General features: G+C 38.5%; 1 protein-coding gene and 1 long non-coding RNA gene across 2 annotated transcripts in view; both read right to left on the bottom strand.

The window, feature by feature from the left end:
- LOC134797686 (uncharacterized) overlaps positions 1-14,473 on the bottom strand; it is a 131,063-nt gene that overhangs the window by 38,687 nt on the left and 77,903 nt on the right. The window lies entirely within an intron of this gene.
- Positions 2,688-3,147, bottom strand: LOC134798024 (uncharacterized). Its single transcript, XR_010145147.1, has 2 exons — positions 2,945-3,147; positions 2,688-2,904 (listed from the first exon to the last, which is right to left on the bottom strand). It is a non-coding gene; the product is annotated as an uncharacterized LOC134798024 (long non-coding RNA).

The following is a 14,473-nucleotide window of genomic DNA, read 5'->3' as shown; positions in this document are numbered from 1 at the left end:
TAAAATAGTGTAACTAATCTTGTTTCCCCATACAAACTTTGGACCCCCATTTCACTCCTTTAGGGGATGAATTTTGAAAAATCCTTTCTTAGTGGATCCCTAGACCTTATAAGGAATCTAGTTGCCAAATTTGGACTTTCTAGTCCCAGCGGTTTGGGCTGTGCGTTGATTTAAGTCAGTCAGTCAGTCAGGTCTTTCACGTTTATATATTTAGACTAGCTTTTGCCCGCGGCTTCGCACGCGCAGGAGAGTTTTTTTAATTTTGTTTTTTTTTTTTACGGACTGAACAGTGACTGACCTTAGTCTCACCTGCTTGAAAGTGATGACAAGGCCGAAGGTGTAGCTCACTATTTCAGTAAAAGCTTATTCACAGTATTCACCTTAGAGGATATAACCAACGGATACACCATGTCTAAAATTTTCGGTACAAAATAGTCTGCCGTTTTTTGCGGGGGAGGGGCACATCAAATGTATAGGTACGTCATGTCAGATAAACGTCAGTCCATACATATGGTTGACATGTGTTTGACCATTGGCCGCCTATTTTCGACAGAGGGGAACGTCTGTTAATGGCGGCTCCATTGTTAATTACTCCGAGGTATTCACTCTTGACTTGAAGACACCTGAATTGTAATTATATCGATTAATCGAGCTCGACTTATTTAATATAATCTAATGTACGTTTTGTACCTAACACCTTTTAATTTATATTTTTTATTTATGTAGTTGTAGCCTTTTGTACCTATAGTACCTCCTTATACACTACATTAGTGGTTCTCCCTTGGATTGCTAGAGGACGATAAACATTGGGACTCAACTTTAGAGGAACCTGCGTTGTGCGATTCTCCCTTCAAGCTGCGTGAACTTTTCATAATAATGTTACTTTTTGTCAACTTACTGACCCGTTAAGTCTCTGGGAAAAATATAAGGACAGTTTTTCGGACGACATTAAACGGCAACTTGAGAGAGAATTGCAAAATGGTGCGGAGTTTTACATGGATGAAGTGTATCAGTGTGTGTGGTTTGCTGATACCTAGCGGAGGTGTCACGGTTTACCTCGGGGTGGGTTTGCTGATACCTAGCGGAGGTGTCACGGTTTACCTCGGGGTGGGCTTGCTGATACCTAGCTACTGCTTCTCTGTGTACATCAGGGTTCATTTTTTGGTAATTGCTTACGGCAGCTTTGTGATCTGATGATTTGTTTTGCATATATTTATTTGCGGCAGCTTTTAGTTGTTTGTTCCGTGTAGTATTCGTGAACCTGGCACGGCGTTTTTAGTAACTGTTTTGGTAGCGGTAAGAGATAATGATGAGTCTGATTCTAGTGGTGGGATGGTAATCTCTTCATTCCTTCTCGTGGTAATCTTTTAGGCAACCACAGAGAGGAGTGAAGAAGGGGGCTCTGATATTGTGGGTCTTACGAGTAATTCACTGCGAATATATACGTCAAAATGACCGCTAGACAAATCACTTGAAAATTGCCCCACCGGATTACCCACAGTACCAACTCTCATATATAGCTCATTGTTGCGGTAAACTTCGAAAACCCACGGAAACAGTTGTCCTGCCGCTACCAACTCGCAGAGACTACCGTAAGTAAACGGGCGCGACATTTCAAGGCAGTATTCAACGGAGCTGGAGTAATTATCACCGTTACTGTTATGAGACATAATAACAAACTCCTCCCAGTTGGCCACCACGTGATTAACGATTTGCTCGCGCACCTCCCTGGCCATCACCTGCGTATCATACAGAAGATAGGAGATGGCGCGAAACAGACAGGCTCCATCTCCAATTATAGGTACTACGGTGTGAGCCAACATGGTCCCATCAATATCCAACAATTCAACAGCCATTGTAGGTATTAGTGAAATTTTCCCTGAGCTAATAGCTAAGAAAATTTACTTTAAGGGATTGCATTCTCAAAAGTCTGGATCACGTGTGGCTGTAAATCAGCGTGTATGTTACAACCGTCTATGCTATCTTCGTAATTAGCATTCCCCACCAGGGGCCATAGTTCACGTCGGCTACGTTATATTTTAATTTTGATCCCATTTTTGTAATTAGCGTCCCACAAAACCATGGAAATGATACCCATATTGATATTTTGAAATTTCAACCCCATTGCACCCCCACCAGGGGGATGATTGTTCACTTCGGCTACGTTAATTTTAATTTTGATGCCATTTTTGTTATTAGCGTCTCAAAATACTATGAAAACGATACGCATATTGATATTTTTTTTGAGATATCAACCCTATTGGGGACTTTTCCCCCTCTTAGGGGTTCAATTTTCAAAAAACCTGAAACACGTGTTTACTCATTTATTTTTAGGAATACTTCTGTGAAATTTGGAATAAAATAGTGTAACTAATCTTGTTTCCCCATACAAACTTTGGACCCCCATTTCACTCCTTTAGGGGATGAATTTTGAAAAATCCTTTCTTAGTGGATCCCTAGACCTTATAAGGAATCTAGTTGCCAAATTTGGACTTTCTAGTCCCAGCGGTTTGGGCTGTGCGTTGATTTAAGTCAGTCAGTCAGTCAGGTCTTTCACGTTTATATATTTAGATTGTCGTGTTGTTGTGGCGTATTGTCGTTTGTAAAAAAAAACTACTTCAAACCAATTTTCGGTGGAAGTTTGCATGGTAATTAATGTACATCTTATATTTTTTTTAGTTTTATCATTCTCTTATTTTAGAAGTTACAGGGGGGGGGGGGGGACACACATTTTACCACTTTGGAAGTGTCTCTCGCGCAAACTATTCAGTTTAGAAAAAAATTATATTAGAAACCTCAATATATCATTTTTGAAGACCTATCCAAATCCATAGATATCCCACACGTATGGGGTTGATGAAAAAAAAAATGATTTTCAGTTCTAAGTATGGGGAACCCAATCACCTTTTATACTTACATCTATGGGGGAACCCCCAAAATTTACCAATTGTTTTTTTTCTATTTATGTGTAAAAATCCTAATGCGGTTCACAGAATACATCTACTTACCAAGTTTCAACAGTATAGTTCTTATAGTTTCGGAAAAAAGTGGCTGTGACATACGGACAGACAGTCAGACAGACAGACAGACAGACATGACGAATCCATAAGGGTTCCGTTTTTTGCCATTTGGCTACGGAACCCTAAAAAGCGTTTTTCAATTAAAAGACACGTCAAGATCGCGTAGTGTTTTTCTAATGCTAAAAAAACGAACTATAGGTATCCGGAAATAAAAGTACATCTACTACTTTTGCATATTAACGTAATATTCATAAAAGTCTTTCCATAAAGGTGCAGTTTATACAAAGTTTATAAAAGTTAATTCAAACACATTAAAAGAGTTTTTAATGAGTTTTTTCCGGCTGAGGCTATTACAACAAAATGAGCTAAAGGATAATAAATTTAGTAGAAGGAACCACGACATTATTTCAATAATGTAAAATTATGTTTTCAAAGTGCTTTTTTATTCGCCCTGTAGTGTTTGCGTACCTTTAAACGTCTTAATTAAACCACTTGAATAATGAAGGGCTTAAAAGACCCACTGCAGAGTGCAGAGGACTCTTTAGGGCGGTACCCCACTCTTTAACCGGGAGTCCCACAAGCTGAACCCACTTGAAGCGGGTCATAATTTTTATTTCAAAGAATGATGAAATAAATTAAAATTAAAACATCTAGGTAATATGTAAAATTTTGAGGTAAGATTTGTTCCGATCTTGTTCCTTATTCATGCTCTGCCTTAATTAACTTTAGTAAGCCGGCGCAATGAGTGGAGAAATAATTAATTAGTAGGTATTCTTGTGAGTTTGTGCAGAAAATGATTTCACCGACCGGTCATACCCTTACTGAATTTTTTTTTTTTTATTATTGCAATGTAGATAGGTAACAAGTACTTTATGTATTGTGTTTTAACTTCTGACATTCAATCAAAAAATCACTGGCCTAATTTAATGAATACACCTACCTATTTACCAATTTACCATGTCTCCACTTTATTCCCAAGGTTTTAGTTTTTCTGATAAATATATTGTGAACAATGTTTAAATTGTTAAAATAGGTAGAAGAGTTCCACGAATCGCAACACAATACACTAGGGAAACGTAGGCGTCTCATTAATGTATAATTTTTAATTAATGTTACGTAATCACGACTACTTCAGTTTCAACTCGGTAATAACGGATATTAACTCTCATTACTAAATAATCGCACTCGCGCTCCGCAGATTCCGTACCCTCATATTTTTTGGCGTTTATTTTTCCTTAAAACAAGTTTGTTTGGTAATAATTTAATTTATTTTTAAACAAGTAAAGTAACTGTAACAAGTAAAGCGGTGGTGGCCTAGTGGATATGACGCCCGACTTTCAATCTGGAGGTCGCGGGTTCAAATCCTAGCTCGTACCAATGAGTTTTTCGGAACTTATGTACGAAATATCATTTGATATTTACCACTAGCTTTTCGGTGAAGGAAAACATCGTGAGGAAACCTGCATACATCTGCGAAGAAATTCAAAGGTGTATGTGAAGTCCCCAATCCGCATTGGGCTAGCGTGGGGACTATAGCCCAAAGCCCTCTCGCGCATGAGAGGAGGCCTGTGCCCAGCAGTGGGACGTATATAGGCTGAACTATTATATATTAAAGTAACTATTTATTTTGATAGTGGCAGTAGAAATAATTACTGTTCAAATTTTAGCGCCTACCTGCTACGGGTCATGATATAGGTACCTACAGCTTGTGCAACTAACAGATATAATATAAGAAAAATAATAAATAAGACACGTTCTTTCTTGAGCAGCTTTCATTTTTTATTTAATTATGTTTTATAATAGATGTAATAGGAAACATACCAAATAACCAATTAAGTTTCATTGGATACAGCGCAATGACCGACGGACAGACAAAGAGTAGGTAATAGCCAATGCCCGTAATTAGGGTTTTATTTTTCGTCGATCAACCTGTGTGTACAGAACCCTAATAACAAGTGAACTAGGTACTTATACCGGGTGTGGCCTGTAACACGAGCAAAGAATTAAAACATAGATTGTACTCCTCAAACCGTGACACTTTTGTTCAACAACTTTTAAAAATTATGAAGTATTTAGACTCCCTATTTTTCATACAAAATAAATATTATCTTCTATGGACGCCATCGCCATGCCATATCATTGTGATTGACGTTGCTTCTCACGCCTTAAACATAACAAAATTCGCAATACATTGCGTCTTAGAATAAACTTTAAAGTGTATTAAAAATCAAACCACAAGTTACGTTTAAAAATCGCTGAACAAATGTTGGTCAGTATGAGGAGTACAGCCTACAGTTAAATTTTTTGCTCATGTTACAGGCCACACCCGGTATAGCTTGTTTGTTAAGATGTGGGACATGTCAATAGAGCGCGTTCATGGGCTGACAAGTGTCCCGGCGGAGTCAACAGTTGCGCAGTTTATGCGTAATTAAATTACGACGGATTGCCCTGAGCTTGTACACACAAGAACAAGATGCTCAAACTGTATGTACTTCTTAAATGACAATTAATATGGTAATTCTAATGTTGTATGCAGATCGCATACCTAATCCTAAGATAATACAACTTTATAAATAAATCAGGGAAAAAAACGACAATGTAATCTAGCCGAACACGCGCACCGGCTTCCGTTTAAAAGCAAATTGTAGTCTTTATATAGATTTTTTTTAAATTCAGACGGTAATCACACTGTATTTTCTACTAAAAATATTAAAAGGTTAAAGTTGACTCGATGGAAAAAAAAACATGAAACGTGTCTGATTATCGTTTATTTTCTGAAGAGAGATATAGGTAGCCGAGGGATCTGACTAGCAAAATTATAAACATAAAAACCCGCGCGACGGTCATATCTTCCGTCGCGTGTTTCACGCGGCACGCCATATCTTTCGTTTCTTTAATTTCCTGGTCCCCCCTCCCTCTTAAATATTATTTTCTTCAAAATATACATAGTATAAGAAACATGCGTACATACATACTTACTTAGTCCTTACATACAAGTTACAATTACTTTTAAAAAAAGTATTTGAAACCACGTAGGTATAGATAGCATTAGTAACATGGATTGCAGGTGTTATCATCGCTACGGGCATATGACGACGAGCCATTGCTTTCTGGAGATAGGAATTATACGTACGTGGAAGTTACGAGCCAAACGCTTATCCTTTCACACATTGATAAAGTTTTAGCGCGTTTGAATGGCAATGGCTGACATTATCGTAAAAGTCGGAACTTTGTGTTGAAATAGCTCCGGCGAAACATAAGGGGTTCACATACAATTGCTAAAGTTTCTAATATATACTATGATATATACATTCCTGTTATGGTTCGTATGGTAGCACGTAAAAATATCAAAACTGTTGGAAGTTTAAGAAGCGCTGAAGAATGGAAAAGAGTGAATTAAATGTATTGAAAACATTACGGTGTTTTTCAAAAATAATTATATTTCCAACGATGCTGAACACATAAAGCTAAGTTGGAAACTTTGCTGACTTTACGTCTATTACAATCAAAGTCAGATTAATGAGATTTAGTCTGCCACAAAATGTATCAAGTCTGCGAAAAGTTGCGCCGATGGGTACCTAATTGTCTTACAGCGGTGAACACAAAAGGTCGTGTGTCGTGTTTCTTTTTTGTTAATTAGGTTCGTATAGTTCTACTGATGTTAGGAAGTATTTACGACTCCTTATCCAGTAATAATAGTTAAAGGTAAAATAGGTGCATATACATAACTAGCTTTTGCCCGCGGCTTCGCACGCGCAGGAGAGTTTTTTTAATTTTGTTTTTTTTTTACTCACCTGCTGGAAAGTGATGACAAGGCCGAAGGTCTAGCTCACTATTTCAGTAAAAGCTTATTCACAGTATTCACTCTTGACTTGAAGACACCAGTACGGTTACCATCAGTTTGTCACTGACATAAACGCCGTCGAGAACGTAATTTACTTTCTATACATCTCGCTCGCACTCGCATATTAGTGCAAACGGGATATATAGAAAGTAAATTACATTCTCGACGGCGTTTATGTCAGTGACAAACTGATGGTAACCGTACTGAATTGTAATTATATCGATTAATCGAGCTCGACTTATTTAATATAATCTAATGTACGTTTTGTTCCTAACACCTTTTAATTTATATTTTTTATTTATGTAGTTGTAGCCTTTTGTACCTATAGCACCTCCTTATACACTACATTAGTGGTTCTCCCTTGGATTGCTAGAGGACGATAAACATTTGAGACTCAACTTTAGAGGAAGCTGCGTTGTGCGATTCTCCCTTCAAGCTGCGTGAACTTTTCATAATAATGTTAGTTTTTTGTCAACTTACTGACCCGTTAAGTCTCTGGGAAAAATATAAGGACAGTTTTTCGGACGACATTAAACGGCAACTTGAGAGAGAATTGCAAAATGGTGCGGAGTTTTACATGGATGAAGTGTATCAGTGTGTGTGATTTGCTGATACCTAGCAGAGGTGTCACGGTTTACCTCGGGGTGGGCTTGCTGATACCTAGCTACTGCTTCTCTGTGTACATCAGGGTTCATTTTTTGGTAATTGCGCAGCTTGGTGATCTGATGATTTGTTTTGCATATATTTATTTGCGGCAGCTTTTAGTTGTTTGTTCCGTGTAGTATTCGTGAACCTGGCACGGCGTTTTTTAGTAACTGTTTTGGTAGCGGTAAGAGATAATGATGAGTCTGATTCTAAATGGGGTGGTGGGGTGGTAATCTCTTCATTCCTTCTCGTGGTAATCTTCTTGGCAACCACAGAGAGGAGTGAAGAAGGGGGCTCTGATATTGTGGGTCTTACGAGTAATTCACTGCGAATATATACGTCAAAATGACCGCTAGACAAATCACTTGAAAATCTTAGTTGGCCCACCGGATTACCCACAGTACCAACTCTCATATATAGCTCATTGTTGCGGTAAACTTCGAAAACCCACGGAAACAGTTGTCCTGCCGCTACCAACTCGCAGAGACTACCGTAAGTAAACGGGCGCGACATTTCTAGACAGTATTCAACGGAGCTGGAGTAATTATCACCGTTACTGTTATGAGACATAATAACAAACTCCTCCCAGTTGGCCACCACGTGACTAACGATTTGCTCGCGCACCTCCCTGGCCATCACCTGCGTATCATACAGAAGATAGGAGATGGCGCGAAACAGCCGGCCTAGCCAAGGTTACAATCGCTATCGCTTCGACAACGAAAAGCATTATGTCTCTCTATCACTCTTCCATATTAGCGCGACAGTGACAGTTGCGTTTCGATCGCTACGGAGAGTAAGCGATTGGCATCTTGGCTACGCGGCCTGACAGGCTCCATCTCCAATTATAGGTACTACGGTGTGAGCCAACATGGTCCCATCAATATCCAACGATTCAACAGCCATTGTAGGTATTAGTGAAATTTTCCCTGAGCTAATAGCTAAAAAAATTTACTTTAAGTCATTGCATTCTCAAAAGTCTGGATCACGTGTGGCTGTAAATCAGCGTGTATGTTACAACCGTCTATGCTATCTTCGTAATTAGCATTTCCCACCAGGGGCCATAGTTCACGTCGGCTACGTTATATTTTAATTTTGATCCCATTTTTGTAATTAGCGTCCCACAAAACCATGGAAATGATACCCATATTGATATTTTGAAATTTCAACCCCATTGCACCCCCACCAGGGGGATGATTGTTCACTTCGGCTACGTTAATTTTAATTTTGATGCCATTTTTGTTATTAGCGTCTCAAAATACTATGAAAACGATACCCATATTGATATTTTGAGATATCAACCCTATTGGGGACTTTTCTCCCTTTTAGGGGTTCAATTTTCAAAAAACCTGAAACACGTGTTTACTCGTTTATCTTTAGGAATACTCCTGTGAAATTTGGAATAAAATAGTCTAACTAATCTTGTTTACCCATACAAACTTTGGACCCCCATTTCACTCCTTTAGGGGATTAATTTTGAAAAATCCTTTCTTAGTGGACCCCTAGACCTTATAAGGAATCTAGTTGCCAAATTTGGACTTTCTAGTCCCAGCGGTTTGGGCTGTGCGTTGATTTAAGTCAGTCAGTCAGTCAGGTCTTTCACGTTTATATATTTAGATCACGTTTATATATTTAGATTACATATATGCTGTTTGGTAGATACTTAATACTTAATGTAGGAAATTTTAGGGATGATAGTCGTAACATACTCAAAATTTTCGTATATTGTAATAAATATTTAGAGTTTAAGATGTAGTAATAGCAGACTACGCCATTCTTTTGGCAACATCAATGGAAGACATGAGTGAATTGTTTCAAAGACTCGAATTAGAAAGTGGCAACGTAGGTCACGCTGTGAACAGAGCGAAAACCAAAGTGATGGTGGTGGATCGAGCCGGAAAGTTAGTAAATGTCACCTGCAACATTCCTGGCATTGATATAGTCGACCGCTATATTTACCTGGGCTCCCAAATCTGCAATGATGGCAAATGTGTGTCCGAGATAAGAAGGCGAATCGGGATGGCAAAGGATGCTATGACCCGTTTAAATAACATTTGAAAGAAAAGGGGAATTGGTATCAAAACCAAGATCAGATTGATATGATCATTGGTATTCCCTATCTTCCTGTATGGAGTGGAAACGTGGACTATCCTGGCCAGAGAGAGAAAAAGGATTGATGCATTTGAGATGTAGTGCTGGGGACGAATGTTGCGAATACCTTGGACGGCGAGACGTACTAATGCATCAATCCTAACCCAGCTCCGAGTGAAAACTCGCCTATCCACCATATGCCAACAGCGCATACTGTCATATTTCGGACACACAGTGCGCAGAGGCGACGAAAGTTTGGAAAAACTGATTGTGATTGGACACACCGATGGCAGGAGATCACGCGGTCGTTCACCAATAAGATGGACCGATCAAGTTAAAGACTCGTCATCCTCTGCTTTCTCCACGGTCGTCAGAGACGCGTTGGACAGAAACCGGTGGAGACAGATCATCCGCTCCAGATGCAACCCTGATACTGACTACGATCCTCAGACATGAGGGACCGACCAAAGAGAGAGAGAGAATAGTATAATAAATAGTACATAGTGTATAAATTTTATAATTTATGCGCTCGTATCGGCATACCTACGTTCCGGCGAACGCGGATTCACGTATGAAGGAACAACCTATTTCAAAAAAAAATTGCGTCACAGTTTCAGTTACAGTTTCACATCAAATAAATGAAAGAGATCTTGAAACTTCGCTGGCTGTCCCAAAACACTTGTTGAGGTCTATAATTGTATGTAATTTGAAGTGAATTAATGAGTGGATTCCTTAATCCTGCCGGGAAGCCGTGGCTGGCGGCGGCGCCTCGGCAGGTCTTCCTATCGGGTTACGACGGACTAAGTTAAACATCATTAAATTCACAAATTGTTCACAAAAAGGAGGGTTCCTTGGGCACATGCGCACCGTCGGCGCGGCCTCAGTACTTATATGTCATCGTAACAATGTTTCCACTATCAAGGCATAATAGCCGAGGCATATGTAGATATTGTAGATACCTAAAACTCTGCAAGTCTTATTAACTAAACAAACTGTAATGTAACGAACTCGCGCCATGTTTACCGTTGAGACAATGTAAGCTTATTACTCCTTCCGGGTGGCGAAATACCGTAGTCTGCAAGTGCGATTGCACGGTACAAATTTAACCCTTCTGCACTATACGGCACAAGATTGATAGAATGTTTGCTTTGCTCGTCGCTAAAGCGTTCTTAATTGCCCCAGGCAATAAATTCTCGCCGTTAGGGAACAAAGTAAAATGTTCCGTTCACAATGTTTATGCGCCGGCAACAATGGCAACAAAGCTCGTACAAAGAGGTTTTAAGCGCTTCTCACGTGGTCTAATTAAGCGTTACACTTAAAGTGATGGCTGAGCGAGGGTGCCACTCAATTATTCGCAACTTGATGCGGGATCACGATTCCCTTCCCCTCGAGGTCGCCAGTTCCTCGCAAATCCAGCCGAGGCGCATCGCAAAATTCTACACCACAGTAAAGTTATGTGTCATACGCGACTGAAGGATTATGTGAATTAAGCAGAGACCAAGCTTAAGTACGCGGAGCTCATCATCATTAATGCTCACTCTTGGGTTACTACAAATTTTGTTAAGCGATATGTTGGTGCTGTGGTTACCATAATCATTAAATCTGTACCGTAAATTACTAATGCTTGTAATTAAATACCTACCTACTTATAGGTAGGTAAATATCGTCGTGCTATAGTAAGCTAAAATCTGGAGGTAGATCTTATACGTATGACACAGCGTCAAGGTTCTAACGGTTTTTTTGTCTTTGACCACGGATCAGTGGGCTTATTTATTAGCGCGTGACACACGTATACATAATACTGCTCTCATATTAAATCACGTGGTGTCTGACTTTTAATAAATAAACTGTTTTTCGTGTGCGAGTCGTTCCTGTAAGTTTTTGTGGAACACCTTCACAATCAACCATACCTACCAATGAAGTCAAAAACTAATACAAAAGCTTTTAATTAAGTAAGTAGGTAATATTGCAAGATCCTGAATATGGGTTAATAGAGCTTTACTTACCTCGCAGTGCAATAGGCCACTTCGTGTATAAACGCCATAACTTCAAAGAGTAATTCAGCCATTTTGACTTGATTAAAATACAGGAGACGTACCTTTAAAGGCGTCAAAAAAATTCGATAAACTTTTATGTGGTTATTATTCAAAAAGTATTACTCATCCCACGCCTTAATCTTCGTATATAATCAAAATAGGATTCTGAGACGCAGAAAGAAAGTTTATTTTTGATTGTTCAGAAGGAAGACTTAGCTATAACATTGTGAGATTACGGTGTGTCGTTACGATGCTCGTTTAGATAAGGCACATGAAGAATTGCAGATCTAGAAACGGCAGCAACTTGCGAGCGGCGTCTCGAGAGCTTGCCGTGCCGAACAATAACTTCATTAAACTTTAAGTGTTGCTTTCAGTAACACGTTTCATGCCAATGTATTAAACCTTTGTTCATTTAACATGCATATTATTGTGCATATGCATAATATTACCTAATTTGTACCTAAATTGTGTTTTAACAGTGACTAATCGAAATTATGTTTTGAAATATTTGTTTTTTAACACACGACTAAATACTTAGGTAGATGTCCAAAACAGAGCCTGAGCTGAAAAGTAATTATTTTGGTACTTACCTATAGTAAACTAGAATACACAAAACATCTTGTAAAACGTCAGCTTAACATTCCGATATACCTAAGCTAAAAAAATCACGTCAGCGACTCAGTTTACTGTTGCGTCTATTATATCCACATTTCAAATGCAACTACACATTGCCATTGTTCCTTAAAGTGTCCAGGCTTCACATTTGTATAGAAGTACAGGCCATTGTAACGTACTACGTTTTCCAAAATTTAAATTAAATATTATAGGGATGTATGTGGAAATACCTTTTTCTTATTTCAAAAGATATTTTAAAAGGCGGCGACTCCAAAGTACCTTTTTAATGGAATTAAATGTATACCAATGCGTGTTTTCAATTTCAAGCTCACTATCCGATGACGATATAATAACCTTTCCCTACTTTAAAGAAAACAACGAGATTTTGTTTAGTTTTTTCTTCTTACAAAATCCACATTTTTATAGTTACAAATATAAAGTAATCGAATGTAGCTCACTGCTTATTGCTACATTTGATAATATTTTATTTCACGCCACTGTTCGGAAATGCCAAAAACCAAGCGGGAAAGTAGGCAATAGCTGTAGCACCTGAACCACCAATACTACAATGTTTCATTGTTATCATCATCTGTCATTGGTGACGGTTCGCTACAGCAATGAGTATCATTTAAAACATAAAAATCAATAAAAGGTCTTTTTTGGCGCAACTTTTACCTTTAAAAATAAAATTAGGTTATTTATAGGACAAATTTCTTGTTTAAAAAAAAGAAATGTCAAAACCATTCAGTTCATTTTTTTTAACAATTATCCATTCAGTTCACGCTTAAGGCGTTTTTTACTTTTGTGGCTGTTTGTGTTTTTTTTTAGCAAAAACGCTTCTAAGTTTAGAGTCGGTTTGAAGCAAATAACAGAAAAACGCCTCTTAAAGTGATAAAAAAAGTAAAAAAGGCGGGATCTGAAAATACTTGTGATAGTGTAAATTGTGTTTGACTAAAAATACAAGAAACACGTATCTACGATCGCTATAAAAATGAGTTCTTCTAGTGAAGAAAATTATATTCTTACGCTGACGCCTACCGAAATTCAAGAGACAGCACAGGAAGTGACTAGTAATTTGCTACCAGAGAAATCGCGGGCTAGTATTTATAGTTATGCAAATGTTTTCTTATTTCCTCGCAGTAGTCGTGAAAAGCACTATGTAATGCCTCGGCCGGAAACGCTAAAGATGGACTCGTATTATTTGAGCTCAAACGCACTCGTCCATCTTTTAGCGGTTTTCCGTCCTCTCCTACAATGTACTATACCTATTCACAATATACCCAATGAAAAACATTGTTTGATGACAAACACCGACGTATTACAAATAACAATTGTTTAAACCTATAATAATAGAACATTATTAATATTATTACAAAAGCCGAGAGAGCAGGCATAGCCTAACGAGCATGTTATAACTAGGTAGGGGTCACTCGGCGTGGAAAACTGGCCTGTAATTGGATATCTCCTAAATAATGGCCTAATTACCTATAATTAAAGCACGATTAATAAACGTATGAAAACGCGTATTATTCAGTAAGTAGTAGGTTCCTCATAGCTCTCAAGAAATTACAATTTAAAGGTTGTTCTCCGAAACTTGGAAATAAACGTTATAGTACACGTATCGGTTCATTAGCATATCTTTCAAAAGCGGGATTATTAATTAATGACTAATAAACTTGATATCATTCAAGTCGTAACGGCAATGACAATACGGAACTTATTAAGTACCTATCTTATTAGTTTTCCTTGTCTAATCCAGCATGGTCGAACACAGGCTCCACGGGCGAACGCGCAGCACCGCCCAGCTGCGTGAACCCGTCCACTTTGATCTTTATTGTAATAAAGTTAGTTCATTCCGCTCCAGTAATGAATATTAATGTCTTCTCTTAAGTCATAAAATAAACTTTATCTGAACAACGCGTCGTCGTGCCTGCGCCACCTCTGGCACCTCAGCCAAAGTGATAAATTCAAAGAATAACCCGAACTCGGTCCGTTTTCAATTAAAACTCAAATTCATATTGTTTACTTTCTAACTCCAATATCATGAATTATTTACATCACGCCGTTAATAACGGCCGTGTACCTATTTGTTGTTCTGTGTTACCTCCGAGGCATAACCCTTGCCCGTGTTGTATTCAATTGTGTTATTGCCTAATTACATCAGCCGAAATGCGGTTACCTGCCTTCAACTTGTTCCGAACTCGGTCGAGTTTCCGAGGAACTAC

The sequence above is a fragment of the Cydia splendana genome, chromosome 1 (assembly GCF_910591565.1).
Source record: "Cydia splendana chromosome 1, ilCydSple1.2, whole genome shotgun sequence".
NCBI classification, from domain to species: Eukaryota; Metazoa; Arthropoda; class Insecta; order Lepidoptera; family Tortricidae; genus Cydia; species Cydia splendana.
This window is presented reverse-complemented; position numbering and strand designations above follow the sequence as displayed.